The sequence below is a fragment of the Drosophila willistoni genome, assembly GCF_018902025.1.
Source record: "Drosophila willistoni isolate 14030-0811.24 chromosome XR unlocalized genomic scaffold, UCI_dwil_1.1 Seg144, whole genome shotgun sequence".
In the NCBI taxonomy this organism is placed as follows: domain Eukaryota; kingdom Metazoa; phylum Arthropoda; class Insecta; order Diptera; family Drosophilidae; genus Drosophila; species Drosophila willistoni.
This window is the reverse complement of record NW_025814057.1, coordinates 7,218,966-7,233,821: the sequence shown is the minus strand read 5'-3', so window position 1 is coordinate 7,233,821 and position 14,856 is coordinate 7,218,966. Positions and strand designations below refer to the sequence as shown.

The 14,856-nt window shown below is 35.2% G+C and overlaps 1 long non-coding RNA gene across 1 annotated transcript; it reads right to left on the bottom strand.

The window, feature by feature from the left end:
• Nucleotides 1-1,279: 1,279 nt before the first annotated feature.
• On the bottom strand, nt 1,280-10,339 carry LOC124460668. Its single transcript, XR_006954676.1, has 3 exons — nt 10,155-10,339; nt 1,661-1,812; nt 1,280-1,568 (listed from the first exon to the last, which is right to left on the bottom strand). It is a non-coding gene; the product is annotated as an uncharacterized LOC124460668 (long non-coding RNA).
• Between the last annotated feature and the right edge of the window lie 4,517 nt (nt 10,340-14,856).

The following is a 14,856-nucleotide window of genomic DNA, read 5'->3' as shown; positions in this document are numbered from 1 at the left end:
AGAGGTCAATTGGTTTCGACAGGTGAATAAGGGGTCAGGGGCAAGGCAATTCGATCAGGATCAAGAATATTAATGCCCATTAATCTAAACTAAAAGTTGCCTATGAATATATTTCAGCATTATCTATTTATTCCCCTCTAACTCTCAACATCTCTTGTTCTCACTGTTTGATTCTCTCTATGTCTAATTTTCGGCAATTATTCAAATGAGACCAGGAAAATTTATGCGACAATTTTCCAGCATTCCCAACACCAACCCCACTCCCCAATACCACCATCTCAGTAAAACACATCAAATTAAGCCAAAAACAATTTGCATTTCATTTCATTTTCATTTCCCAGTCTAAGGTCAGAAAGTTCTCAAGAAAATTGGAACCAATTAAAAAGCTAAACAAAACTGAATATATATATATACCGTTGGCAGAAAAAGGAGGAAGGAGAAGGAGGGAGAAGGTGTGAGGAGTAAATTTTTGTGTCGACCAAAGCGAAAATCGGAAAAGTTGTTGAAAGATATTTATTTATATTGTATGTATGTATAGACAAATATATGTATCTATACCTGTTCATCTTAAATAGAGAAAACAAATTTGCCTAAGGACCTAACAACAAGGACCTCTTATTGCCTCTGCTTGTCGCTTTGGTGTTGGTGTTGGTGGTAGTTGTCGACGTCGTCTCTCTGTGGCTGCGGGCCGTTTTGTTCGGCCAATTGAACATTTCGGAAATTGGAAAATTTCTCGCACACACACACACACACACACACAAATTTAGTAGTTACACACAGTCAGAGAAATTGGCCCGCCCAAGTGCTGCGTGAGACGATGAGAATTGCGGTTTTTCTTCTCCTTTTTTTTTTTGCCTCTTTGGCAGTAGGACGTTGCACTACTAAACTATTCCTCACATTTTTGCTCTCACTTTTTCCTTTTTTTTTTTTGGCTAAGGACCCGCAGACCCGTTCATACGTTACGTTCATTCTCGTTTCTGTTCATATCGGTTTGCCGTCTCTTTCTCAGTTTGATTTCATTGACACTTTGTTGCTGGACATTTGATTTCCCTCGAGTAACCCCTTAGGTTCTCCCCAACTACGTCATATAAAGTGTTTATGTGGTGTCCCTTTTTCCTGTCTTTTTCCCTCCCTTTACCTATCGACCTTCTCCTCTCTTGATCTTTCTCTTTGTCTTTGCCTTTCTCTGTGTGTGGTGGCAGTATTACAAACAAAAACAACAAAAAAAAAGAAAGAAAATACCTTTTATTTGCTCTTACACACACACAGAGACAGAGAGACACACAGCTTGAGCTTTATCCTGGCCATATTTTACAAGGTGTTAAGACGACAATTTGTGGGGCATGGTAAAAATGAAAATGGCAAAAAGGAATTGTTCGCCAATTATTCTTTTTAGGATTCATTTTGAGAGGCTTATAGAATGCGCAATCATTTATATTTATGATAGATATAGTATTCTCTTTCCATATTTAATTCCATGATGGATTATCTATGACATTAGTTTCAAATGTGTTACCTTTTTGTGGACATAAATTGTATTGTTGACTTTTTCATACGCCCATGAATTTCTAAAAATTGAAAGAAACTATTAATTTTATAACGTTTTTTGCACGTTATTTAACTAATTTCAAACTTATCTTATCGACTTCGTTTTACTCACACTTTTCCAGTTGAAATTTATTATTTCTGACCTTATCTTATCATTCCTTCTTCATTATGTACATATATGTCATGTATCTTCGGGCATTTATCTCGACAGTTTGCGGTGTTATCAACTAAATATCTCCAACAATGTCTATGTATTAACCTAATCTGTAAATAAATAGCTTTTAAGAAATATATGGAAAATTTTAAGTGTAAAATTAATTTAGCCCATGTTGAGAGAAGCCCTTAAATGATCAAAGTAAAACCCTCAAGTTTTCTTTAAAAGTTCTTTGAATCCTACTTTATTTATGTTTAATTATGTTTGGTTATGTTAAAGGAAGATCTAAACTAAGTATTTAAAAGATAAAATCGAAGTTCGTTCACCCAAGTATATATCGTCTATATTCGTCTATATTCATTTTGAAATTTTCTGCATTTTTGACATAAAGAATTTCTAATGTTTACATTCGCATAATGTAAATAAAATAAAAGGACATCCAATGCAAGATCTTTGCCAACTCGATATACCTAGAAGGATATTTGCATTTAGCATCCCAGACTATTCTGCTCACTTCAGCACTCAATTTGTAGTAAATTGAATTGGATTTTTATTTTCCTCACAATTTAATTCCATTGTCTGATTAATTAACATCAACACAAGCCCCAAAGATATTTGCAATGAAAATGTTGTCAATGTTATTGTAGTTGTATCTACACACAGTTGTGTTGTGCTTGTCGATGCTGCTTCTGATGCTTTTGTTGTTGTTATTGTTGTTGCTATTGTTTAGCATTGTTGCCTAAGCAACTTTTGCCAGGGCGTTAGATATTTTGCATTCCACAAACATAACACGGCATCCGGAAGGTAGACAATATACCGCGTGCCACCAGCGGTAACAAGAATTTTCTCAGACATTTTCCAAAGCTTTTGAGGTTATGTAGGCTTGAGCAAGAGTTGAAAAGGGGTGGTCGTTGGGTAGTTGACGGAATGGTGGAGCTTGGCGCTCTTTAGTTTAGATGAAAACCGGAAATCGTCACCGCAAATGCCTAAGAAGCGTAAATTTGTCAGGCAACATCTGGCAGGCAAGACAGGCAAAGGCAAAAGCATGTTTTGCATTTCGAGGCAAACGAAATAGAATTAGGAAAAGGGAAAGGCAAAGAGAGAGTGAGAGACATAAACATATGGCAGAAATTAACCCAAGTTTTTGTGTGTTTTTCCTTTACTATCTTCTCTCTTTTTATTTCTGCAAAAATTTATGCACAACTTTTCGCAGTCTTTATTTTTGTGTGAAACTACAGTCCTTTTTTTTTTTTTTTTGTTTTGGGTTATTTATTTATTTTTTTTGTTTTGTATATTGCATGGAAATTCAATTAAAGTGACAAACTGTCCAAATTTTTGACATGGGGAGCAGCAGCAGCAGCAGCAAGAACTGTATACAGAAAGCAAAGCAGAGCCCAAAATCTCCAAATGAATGCTCAATGGACAATCTGTGCCAGAAAGTGAAAAAAAGGCACAGAGATATAACGCAATTTAAGGTTCTGATGAAAGTGTTTCTACCCTGAGAAAATATACATATAAAATAAAATTCAGAGAGAAAAAAAATAATCTCAAATGTTAAATATGGTTTGAAAAAAAAAAACTATTTCCTTCTTTTGGGTTAAATGCAAATTCCAAATTAAAGATTTTTATGTTATGCAATCTTACACTTTACTTTACTCTATGTTGAAATGCACATGAAAAAAAAACTATTGCATACTTTTTGGTAGAATTTTCACTAACTAAATTAAGCAATTTGGATTGCCCTCTCTTATAGTCCAATGAATATACCCAATTTATGCAAAAGAGTAAAACAGACTGCATACAGACACAGTTAAGTCCATTGGGCATAAATGAATATGCATTGTTCAGATAGTTGAAATCTGAACATGAAAATAAAGCCAAAACTTACAGATTATGGGGAATTGAACATTGAAAAACTGAAAAACTGATTGAAAATTGTGTATGTGAGGGTGGACGGGGGCGGGGCAAGGATAAAAATAGTTAGACACATGTATACTTGGATATAAACGAGTTGATGGAAAATGCATCTTCAAATCAAATTGATTTCCATAGAATTTTTCGTTATTAAGCAGATGTTGTATATCTGTCTATTTCTGTTGACTTGGTTTATTGATGAGCTAAATGCCGAGGCCTGGCTCATCGGCCCCAATGATTGTCATTTGAATTTTTGTTGAACTTTTGCCCAGTTTCTCTAAAGTGATTTGGCAGCAATAAAAACTGAATGCCATTTGGCCCGCTCTCAACGTTCAATTTGCATACAACAAATGTCAAGTCATAGAAAATGCTGATTTAGTATACAAGGCAATCAGTGACAGCTGCAACGAAACTCTGTTTTGAATGGACATTTAACTATTTCGAGCCATTTGTAATTTTGGACATACATATATCTTTATAGATGTAAGTATGTATGTATGTATGAATATAGAAGGAGTAGATAGATAGAAACAATTGCCGAATACAAATGAGGAGTAAAGGCAACTTCATTAGAAGTAAAAATTTCAATTGTAAGAACATTCATTTGCACTCCTTAGAAATCGTTTGTGCGTAAACAATTCGAATTGCTAACAGACAGAGGAAGGAAGCTAGAGGGATGACGGGGGATAAGGGATGGTATATAAGAGTGCGCGGGTCAATTCCAAAACAACTTACAGTTCATTTGAGTGACGGTATTGTAAGCAATTTTTTGGGTTTTTCTTCTCTTCTCTTGTTTTTTTTTTTAGCTGATCTGGAACAGATTGAACAATCAATTACTGGCACCTAGAAACGCCCACACTAGCCTAACATCCATGAAATTTTTCCACATCTCCCAATACTTCAATTTAACCCACAACGATGTAGACGATGACGACGACGACAACGACAATCTGGCAAAAGGCAAAGGCGAAAAAAAAAAATAAAGAAATCGCGTATACGTGACGTTGTCCAGGTCGTCCAGGTTCATTCGTTTCGCTGTTGCATGAAATTGACCCGCAATGCCAGGGATTTATATATACATACATACAACTATATATGCACTATCGACTACCACTACTGCTATCCATAGAGTCAGTCAATCCTCTTCTACCGCCGCCATGAGAAATGCAAGAAATCAACCAAAAACGAACGTGCGATGCATACAAAAGGCTGAAACAGCAGCCAAAGAGGGAAAACGGATTGTTTTCTTATAGGGTGTTCTAGGCGGCAGTCTGTGTCGAGATGCCAGTGTGTGTGTGTGTGTGTGTGTGGTAGTTCTTACAGCAGCTGGTAAAAATGCAATCAACTTGAGGCGAAAAAATTTCACATGTAAACGACAACGACGAGCAAAAAGGACGACTATGTGAATGTTCGTATGGAGCTAGGGAAGCGGAATCAAACCGGGCAACTCCACCTGTGCAGGTTAAGCATCTTAAATGGATGTGAGCCAACACAAAAAACACAAAAAGACATACCGCGAAAAGGTAAATTCTTTGAGCATGAGAAGTGAGAAGAGGTCAAGTACTTGTCGCTGGGCTGGCATTGTTTTCCATAATGGTTTATAATCTGTATTGTCAGTACCGAAAAAATATCTTTAGTTTGGTTTCCATCACCATTTATCTATATACATAGTTACATATATGTATCTCTTTCATAATTGAGATGTTTCCATTTAATTTGTCAGTTTTTTACCTATTTTGTTATAAATATTTATTCATTAGCCTCACACTTCTGGGGCGCAATCTCTTCGCCAAGTGTCATAAAACAGAAAATCGTAACAACTGTCGAAACAAAATGTCATTGGGGACTGCTTCTAGCACCCACCACCCCTCTCTCTTTCTCTCTCTCTCTCTCTCTCTCTCTCATCCTGGCCACACCGTCGTCTGTAAGGGGCAACAATAATGTAATATTATTGTTATTATGTTCATGTAGATTCTTACACACGAAAACTGTGTACGTTATGAGAAAGAGTGTGGAGGAGGCGTGTAAATGTTTCATATTATTTATCCCTTGGGCAGACATCCTACTCTCTCTCTCTCTTTTGCTTTACTCTGTCTGTCTCTCGACTGTCTGTTTGTTGGCATTAAATATGCAAAGGCAAGCGATTTATTCAAACGACTGACCAACTGACTGACAGACGGCCCAAAAATACAAAAATACAACCGTCAAACCAAACCGGCAAAATGTTTCATCAGCACAAAAGAAAACAACTCCAAGCGGTTCACACAGAGAGCTAATCTCTGTCAAACACCGAATTTGCAACACCCTAACAAGTTTTTTCCATTACTTTTATAAACATTTTCTAGGCTAATCCTTGACTTTCATTTCAGCAATGGCCAAATAATTCGCAACCACCAATCACTTTATTTTTTGTCATATTGAAACTGAATCGAAGACGATTTCAAATCGGAATATTCATACACTTCGACGAACCTATTAAAATTGAAAGGAAAAGGAATATATACAAAACAAAAATGTTCCACGAAAATGTATAAATTTTATTTACCTAAAAGTATAAAAGTAAATAGTAGAGAAATGTTATCAAATGGAAAATTGTTTAATGTTTCCAAATACCTTGTTTAACTTTTTGCAATAAAAATCACACCTTAAATGAAAGATAGAGATAGAGAAAGAGGAAAGGGGAGACGGGGACGGTTAGGCCACAAAATCTAACCGGAAAATCTACTTAAACGAAAGTCACAAAAAGTTGAACGCAAAATTTAATGTTTTCAATTAGCTGTCAGAAATCGTTCTACTCAATTCTATTCCCCCAACCCCAACCCCTCCACGAACCCAACCGTTGGGCACTTCACCACCCTTACCCCTTTCCCACCGCCTTTCTTTACCATTCCCACCCATCATTTTGGCAAACACAATTCGGTATACGGTATTCGAATTTTGGGGTAGGGGGAACTTTGAGGCCGTGTCCTTTTCTGCCTGGGAATTGAGCGTTGATTGTGTATGGATCCTGGCTGGGTGTCTGTGAATAATTTCAGCATTATTGCCTGGTGCTTAATTCAAATGAAATTAATTTCGGTAAAGGTAAAGTTCGTGAGGAGCAACAGCAACAGGAATAGCAGCAGCAGCAGCAGCCGCAGCAGGACCCAAGGATCACAAGGCTCAGCTCATTGTTTTGGGTGATTTAATGGCATGATGTGTGTGTGTGTGTGTGAGTTTGTGGGTGGGTGTAAGTGTGTGTGTGTGTGTGTGCAATGTGTTTGTATAGCTCCCCTCCCTCCTTCGTCCCCAAAAACCTGCTCTCAGTTTGTGTGTTGTGTGTGTTTGTAAATGAATTCATCCCTTGGGCAACATTTTATGGCATAATTTGAGGCGTCAGGAAGTTGCGGCCAAGCCAAAAGGTCAGTGCCTCATTCTCTACCACCACCCCACCTCCCATTCCCTATCATCATTTCTCAGTGTTTCTCTTTCAATGTATAGATGGACACGCCCATCGTTGCCCATCTGCCGCCATTCTATTCATGTGATGGGTGTGAATATTAATGCCTCATATTTTATTTTTAGCATTGCAAAAATTCCCCTTTTCAATCCCTTTGCGTTTCGCTTTTAACTAATTTTCTGCGGGGGCGTATTTGCTTGTTGATTTTTTTCTCCTAAACATACAGATACATATATGTTCTATACATACATTAACTTTTTAAAACCAGTAATTACATTTTATTTACATTACATAATCATTTATAAATTTCAAAGCTTTTAAACGCATTGCAATTTCAGATTCAAAAATAAAATTCCTAAACAAAATCTAATTAAACTTTAAGACATATTATTAACTAATTATTCTGTCAAGGTAATAAAGCCGTGAATAAAGCAGTGATCATTCAGATGGGAATGATATATATAAATATAAACATTTATTAAATCAAAATAAAGCCGAAATCATTACCAATTTGATTTATCGCTTTAAATTTGAATACATTCACAGAATAGAATAAACATTATTGAAAAATTGGACCATGCAAAAGGACTTTTTGGCTAAAAGAACGGGCACAAAAACAGATGTACGGATATGATTTTAAAATTTTTGGATACAGATAATGCTTCATCTGGTTAAAGCTTCTTCATCTTTATCAGTTTTCCTTCATCAAATATAATCCATAAAAGTTTATAATGTGTTAAAACTTAAAAGTGATTGCCACTTTTCCTTGAAGAGTCTTAAGTATACATTTTGATTGTTTTCAATTCTTCTTAGAGCATTCTTTTTTGGTGGTGGTGGTGGTGGTGGGGGATGGTAGGTAGAAAACCGGATACTAGAAAATATTTTTGCATTCATCACATAGCCAAACACTCGAAAATCTTTTTCTACCATAACCATGTCATTCCATTCCACTCCATTTTATATGCCATTCTCATTCCTTTTCTCTACGTTGCCGTCGTCCTCGTCGTTATCGTCATCGTCTGCTGGGAAACGCCAAAACGCGTTTCTCTTTCTGTCTGTCCGAATGTCTGATTTGGTAGATATTTTGCTATTTTTTATTACCCTTACTAGCCGAGTCAAGTGCTGCCTTTTTTTTTTGTTGCTGTTGTGACGTCAGCTTTCAACTGATTCGCTTGCCTTCACTTTGCCTCCTTTACCCATTGAGTAGATTAAAGTGTAAATATTTAATAGAGATGATTTTCTGCGGTTTTTTTTCCTCTTCCTGAGTGTAAACGTGTGTGTGTGTGTGTGTGTGAGAGAGAGAGTTATTGTTAAAGTAACTTTTAGCTATTCAGCTTGACTCTAAAACCTCAATACTTTATCTTAATGTCTTTATGTTTTGTATTTGAAACACATTAAAGTTGAAATGTTTTGCATTTGCACTCATAGAATTTGTAAAAATGCAATTTTAATTAAGTTGTTGTGTTTGCCTTAATACCCTGCAAAAATGAAGTAAGTAAGTCGTCTCGCCGACTTGGGTATACCATACACCAGGTGAAACAAATATTTAGAATTTCGAAAACCAAATGTATGTCTATTAAATTGTTTTAACATGCCTCATACCATATGCTAAGTCGCTCACTCTACAAACACACGAGCACTCTAGCGCCGCCACTAGCCAACGACCAATTCTGCCCTTATGGATCGCGTAGCAAAATACGTTCATACGTATATTTTGTATGTTTCTAGTCCGATTTCAATCAAATTTGGTAGTTTGATAGAAATAGATAAGATTTATTAGTCTGCCAAATTTGATCGCGATGGTCAAAAAATTGCAACAGCTAATCGGTTTTTTCTAAATTATGGAGGCGGAAGTGAGCGTGGCAACATATTAAAATATATGTATTCTGCGCGCATACTAAGCCAATATACATACTAAATTTGGTGAGTTTAGCTTTGTTAGTTTTCGAGAAAATCAGTTTTGTTTAATTTTCGGGGGCGGAAATGGGCGTGGCAAAATTTTTAAATAGTCAATATCTGCGCGTCTATTAGGCTAACTTACATACCAAATTTAATGTCGGTAGCTTTCATAGTTTTTAAGAAAATCAGAGTTATGTAAATTCCGGGGGCGGAAGGGGGCGTGGCAAAAAGTTGGAACAATTATTTTCTGCGCGCTAACTAAACGAGTATATAAACCAAATTTGATGTTTCTATCTGCTATACTTTTTAAGAAAAACAGTTTTATGTAACTTCTGGGGGCGGAAGGGGGCGTGGCAAAAATTTGAAACAAACTCGATAAGCGTACATACTACACGAGACTGCATACCAAATTTGGTGGCTCTAGCTCTTATAGTCTCCGAGATCTAGGTGTTCATACGGACGGACGGACGGACGGACGGACGGACGGACGGACGGACAGACGGACATGGCTAGATCGACTCGGTTTTTGATCCTGATCAAGAATATATATACTTTGTGGGGTCGGAGATGCTTCCTTCTGCCTGTTACATACATTTTGGCGACTTTAATATACCATTTCACCCTATGGGTGTATGGTATAAAAATTATGATCAAATGAGACATATAAGACAAATACCTTTCAATAAGATCAAATTTTTAAGCCGTCTCAAGTCAATTCTGAAAATTACTTTTTATTAAAAACTGAGCTGGAAATTACTTGAGATGTTTAACGATTTTACTTTAAAGAGTTTGTTTTTAACTTTTAACCGTATTAAAATAATCTTGAATAATTTCTATTTTTGGTAATCAAAAGCTTATATACCAAGTTTCATTCCAATAGCTCTTAAATTAAGTGAAAATGATCTGTTGAAATATTTCTGGTTACTTGGCTTCTCATGCTGATAAAGTATATAGATACCTTATGGGTTTTCACAGGTAAACTACTACAATTTTATGAACTTTACTACATATTCATTCATTATAAACATTATCAGAAAAGATTTGAGTTTTTAACTTAAGCCTTACGTTGGAATTTTGGTATTATAAGCTTTGTCAATCTTTTTCTCGCTTTGTTTAGTTGCCATTCCCAAGTAGTTTAAGCGTTGAATTTATGGAGTTTTTTTAGCAATGTTTTTGATATAGCTATATGGACATACTGCTTACCTTTTTGTCCTTCCTTTGAGATGGCTTAATGGTTTGATTTCAATTTAAAAATATTAAATAGATACAAAAAACAGAGCAAACTATACAGGTCATGGCAAAAGTCGACTTTATTGAATAACTCTATAACTCTTAGTTGGCATTTTACTTATATTTTTTTGTTTTGTTTTTTATACATTTGTTGTTTACAGTTGATTTTTTGTGATTAAATGCAGGCAAGTGCTAAATGAAAGCAAAAAGCAAAAAAAAAACGAAATGTTACAACACAGTGTGAAATCCATTGGCCCCACATTAAACTATTATAAAACATTATTTACTCAACTTTTTTTTTTTTGAATGGTTTTTATTTAAACTATTTTTTATTTTTTTATTTTTTTTGTGTGTTTGTTTGGTTTCATTTCAATTAAAATATTTATTGCAGAAATTACAAATTTAATTATTTGATTTGAGTAAAACGATAATGATGATGGTAATATTTAATGGCCACCTGTCGTCTATTCGTGCAATTGTGGAAGGTTTTTGTTTTTGCTTTTATTTTTGGATTTTTATTCATGACTTTTTCAGACCCAGAAGATTAAAGGAAAGAATTTTAATAAAATTATTTTGATTTCACATCTTATGTGGGAACTAAATATGTTTATCTAACAATGGCAAACATTTATTTCAATGAGCTATTAAAGTGGATTTCACATTTGTACCTTGGTTAGATGGACGCTATAAAATCATTATCATCCACATTTCCCGCTGATGTTGGCTTGTTTTGGCAGTTTAATTTAAATGCCAAGCCAAAAAAGATGATGATGATGGCATAAAATGTGAATGGGATGTGTACATTGTACATATAGTTTTGGGGCTGACTGTGCTTGCTGCTGCTGTTGCTGTTGCTCCTCTTCATTTTCATCCTTTTTGGCATTGCCTTGAAGTTTGTTGCCAGTGCCAAATGAAAATAATTTTAATGACATTTAATTTTAAGGCAAAATGCCATTAAAAGCTTTTCACTTTTCCACAATTTCACCCCCTTCTTATCTCATTTCAACCATTTCACTTGTGTGCAACGAGCAAAATCTGATTATTTTGTGCGTTAGTTGGCACTAAAATTATAATTGTTTTGTCAGCTGACAAAACGTTAAATTAATGTTAAATGGAGCAACAATATAATGCAGAAGTAAAAAAAAAAAAAAACCCAAAAGAGAAGAACTTTTTCCCATCCCAAAATCCTACAAAAATCCAACAAACACTTGAGTAATGAGTTAGCTTCATCTACATACATACATATACCTTTTGCCACTCAACCCCTCACCTCAACTCTTTACCCTCACTCTCACCATCACCCTATTTGCCCCTATGAAATGCAACCAAAAAGCTGAACCGCAAAAGCATTTTGTAGATGCGGTCAAAGTGGCACAAAAGTAAAAGCTTTGTGCTCACCATTTCTGTCTGCACTAGACCCCAAAAACTAAAGGGCTAAGCCCTCAAAATGGACAACATTACAAATGTGCGGTTGACTTTAATGTAGAAGAACCTCATAGAGTGAACTCAACCGAACTGTTCTGGAGTGGGGGGAGTGGGTAAGAAGAATGAAAGAGTGGCTAGGGGGCACTTACAGGTCGGGATTATTATATACAATTGAATAATTACGTGAATGAACACAAAGGTAAAACTTTTTGGTTGAACACCAGCAATAACGTGTCACAGAAAGTTGGCTAAACGAATATAGTTTTTTTTGGGGCAAATGTATTTCAATATATTTGTTAGATTGAGATCCGGTTGTTTATTTTCCTTATATGTAGCTTCAGGATGACCTCTTGCCAGTTTGATATTGTTTGAAAAGTCCTGCAGGTAAATGAGACAAGAGCAAGCAATTAACTCGAGTATCCTTTCAAGGATCAAGAGAAAAGTGTAAAAGCAAACCCATGTAATGTATGACTATTGAGTATATAAAAGACAATCAAATTTTAAGTAGCATTTTACCTATTTTGATTTTTATGTATTTTTTTACCAAAAAAAAACTTTAATATTAAATATTATGACGATCAAATAACGATTAATCAAAGCTTTAATATTATGTTAATATAAAATATATATATTAAAATTGAAGAGTATATTTTTTATATTTAGTAAAAACAACGTATCTAGTTTTTTTTCAAAGCTATGTAGTTATCTAAAGACATTTCAATGCAAGGTACTTGAATATTTTAAAATGTTTTAGAACCTTTAATCCGATATTTCGTCGCTATTTTCTCTTTAGTCTCAAAATAAATTGCAGTAAAATAGGCAAAAAAAAGAAAATTGTATATATATTTTCATTTATCATTGAAGATCTCTCAATTACCCTAACTCCACCCCTGGCATTCTATACGCTTCAGATGGTGATGAAGAAGTTAGTTGTGACATTGATTTGCAATATTTTATGCACAGAGTCATCATTACTTGGCTGCTTTGTTTATCCATCAGCTTTTGGTATCATCATCTAAAATATGTATACTTGTCAGAGCTTAAATTAAAAACAAACAAAATCAAACCAATTCAAACATTAATGCAATTCTAGCAAAGTCAAACACACACACACACACACACACACACACACACACTGGCACACACTGGCACACACTGGCACACACTGGCACACACTGGCACACACTGGCACACCCACCAATCCACCAATCCTGTTGAGATATGTTTTAACATAATGTTTATTTTTTCTGTTTTTTTTTTTATTATTATTTTTTATGCAGAAACGTAAATGTGTAACTTATTGATTAATTCATTGATAAACTTATTAGTTAACTCATTGACAACTTATTGTTTAATTCAGTTATTTTTTCAACAGATATATGAATTAAGATGTTAAAGAAACTTATTGACTTGCTAAATACAGTTCTAAGAAATGCCATACAAAACTAGGAAAAGTGCCTAATAAATGTCAATGAGGTAAACTTTAGAAAATTTTGAAAAGTGGAAGTCATTGTTCCGTTTTCCAAATGATTAATTTCCAAAATATTTAAGTAAAAATTGAAATCAAGATGATGAACTTGGTAATTAGACAACCGAATGGATATTAAGATTCCTAAAATTTAAATAGCGTAAACATTTTCTTTGCCAAGATTTTGAATTACATGATAAACCATTTAAAATTCAATCAAAAACTTTTGATATTCCTCGTTCCTGTTCTACTCTACCCCCCTCCCGCTGCTAACTGTGTGATGCCTGTTTTCTGGCCAACGTTGTTATTGACTATCTTCAATGCAATCAAAAGGAAGCAAAAGAAGAACGAAAAAGTCATGGAAATCGCAGCAGCAATTATCCAGCTAACGTTCCGTCCCTCCCCCCAAACAAACCGACAAGGATTTCCATCCTCTCTGTTTCTGCTTCTGTTCCTCTGCTGTGTGTGTGTGTGTGTGTGACCCTGTGTGTGATGCCTGTGAAAAAAAATATAACAAACTAAAATCCAACAAACGTTGTTCAGAAGCAAAAAAAAAAAAAAAAAAAAAGGAGAGAGAGACAGAGAGGAATGAAAGGAAAAAATAATATTTACTTTTGCCATGACAATGTGCAAAGCAAAAGGGACAAGGGAAAGAAGGCTGACTGTCTGTCTGTCTGTCTGACTGACTGACTGACTGGCAGAATGACTGGCAACGGTTGTCCCATCGCGTGGTCTTTGGTATATGCCCCTTCCTTCTGATTCTGGTATTATTGGCTTCTGATTGGGGATTATGTTTTTAATTGACAAACTTGAATAGATAACGACGTTGTCAGCACAAAATGTTCCCTTGTTGGAGTTAGTTGATAGAAAAGAAAGTATAAAAAGTGCCGACAAACGAATGCATAACAAGCAGGATGCATTCCAATAGATTCAATCTGGAAACCCCCAAAAGGAGACCAAACTGAAGCCACTGAGAGAGGCAGATGTAAAATGTAAATTTCATATGCCTAACGCTGGATTGTAACGGACTCAAGGTAGATTGAATAAAAAGCCAATTGACTTGCCAATAATTTTTACAATTGGCCAAATAAAACAAAAAGTTCATTCATTTTTCTTTTAATTTTCAAAGACACAAATCAAAGAAATTGCATTTCAGATTGAAAGAATTTACTTCAATTTGAGTTGATTTTCCAATTCTTCATATTAGTTTATCCGCAAATCTTTTAAACACACTCACACGAATATTTACCTCAATAATTACGCAATAAACAAAAAGGTGTGTGAGTGTGTGTGTGTTGTTTTATTGTGTGTTGTGCTGTCAACTATGGCAAAAACACTTAACACTCGACACTCTTATGGGGATTAAACACACACACACACACACAAACAAATCGCTTGTTAAGTTCTCAACACACACCCGAATTTCGTGGGCTGTGTGTGTGTGTGTGTGTATGCCCCCAAAATTAAACCAAACAAACAAATTGGATAAACATCTACGACAATATGAACAATAATTTCCATTACAGAACTTGCCTCACTTCATCTTACCACACACACACACACACACCCATACACACGCATTCACACACTTACACACATTCTAACCCAACAGACCAATGCAATTAAATGCAAATCGATTTGCTGTAAATGTGTTTGTGTAATTTATTAAGTAAAGGTGGAACGGAGACACGCCTACCGTTACAATTGTATTTGTATGTGTGTCTGTGTGTGTGTGTCCATGTAATGAACTTGCCTTCAAAACTTTAGGTAATTGACCTTTAC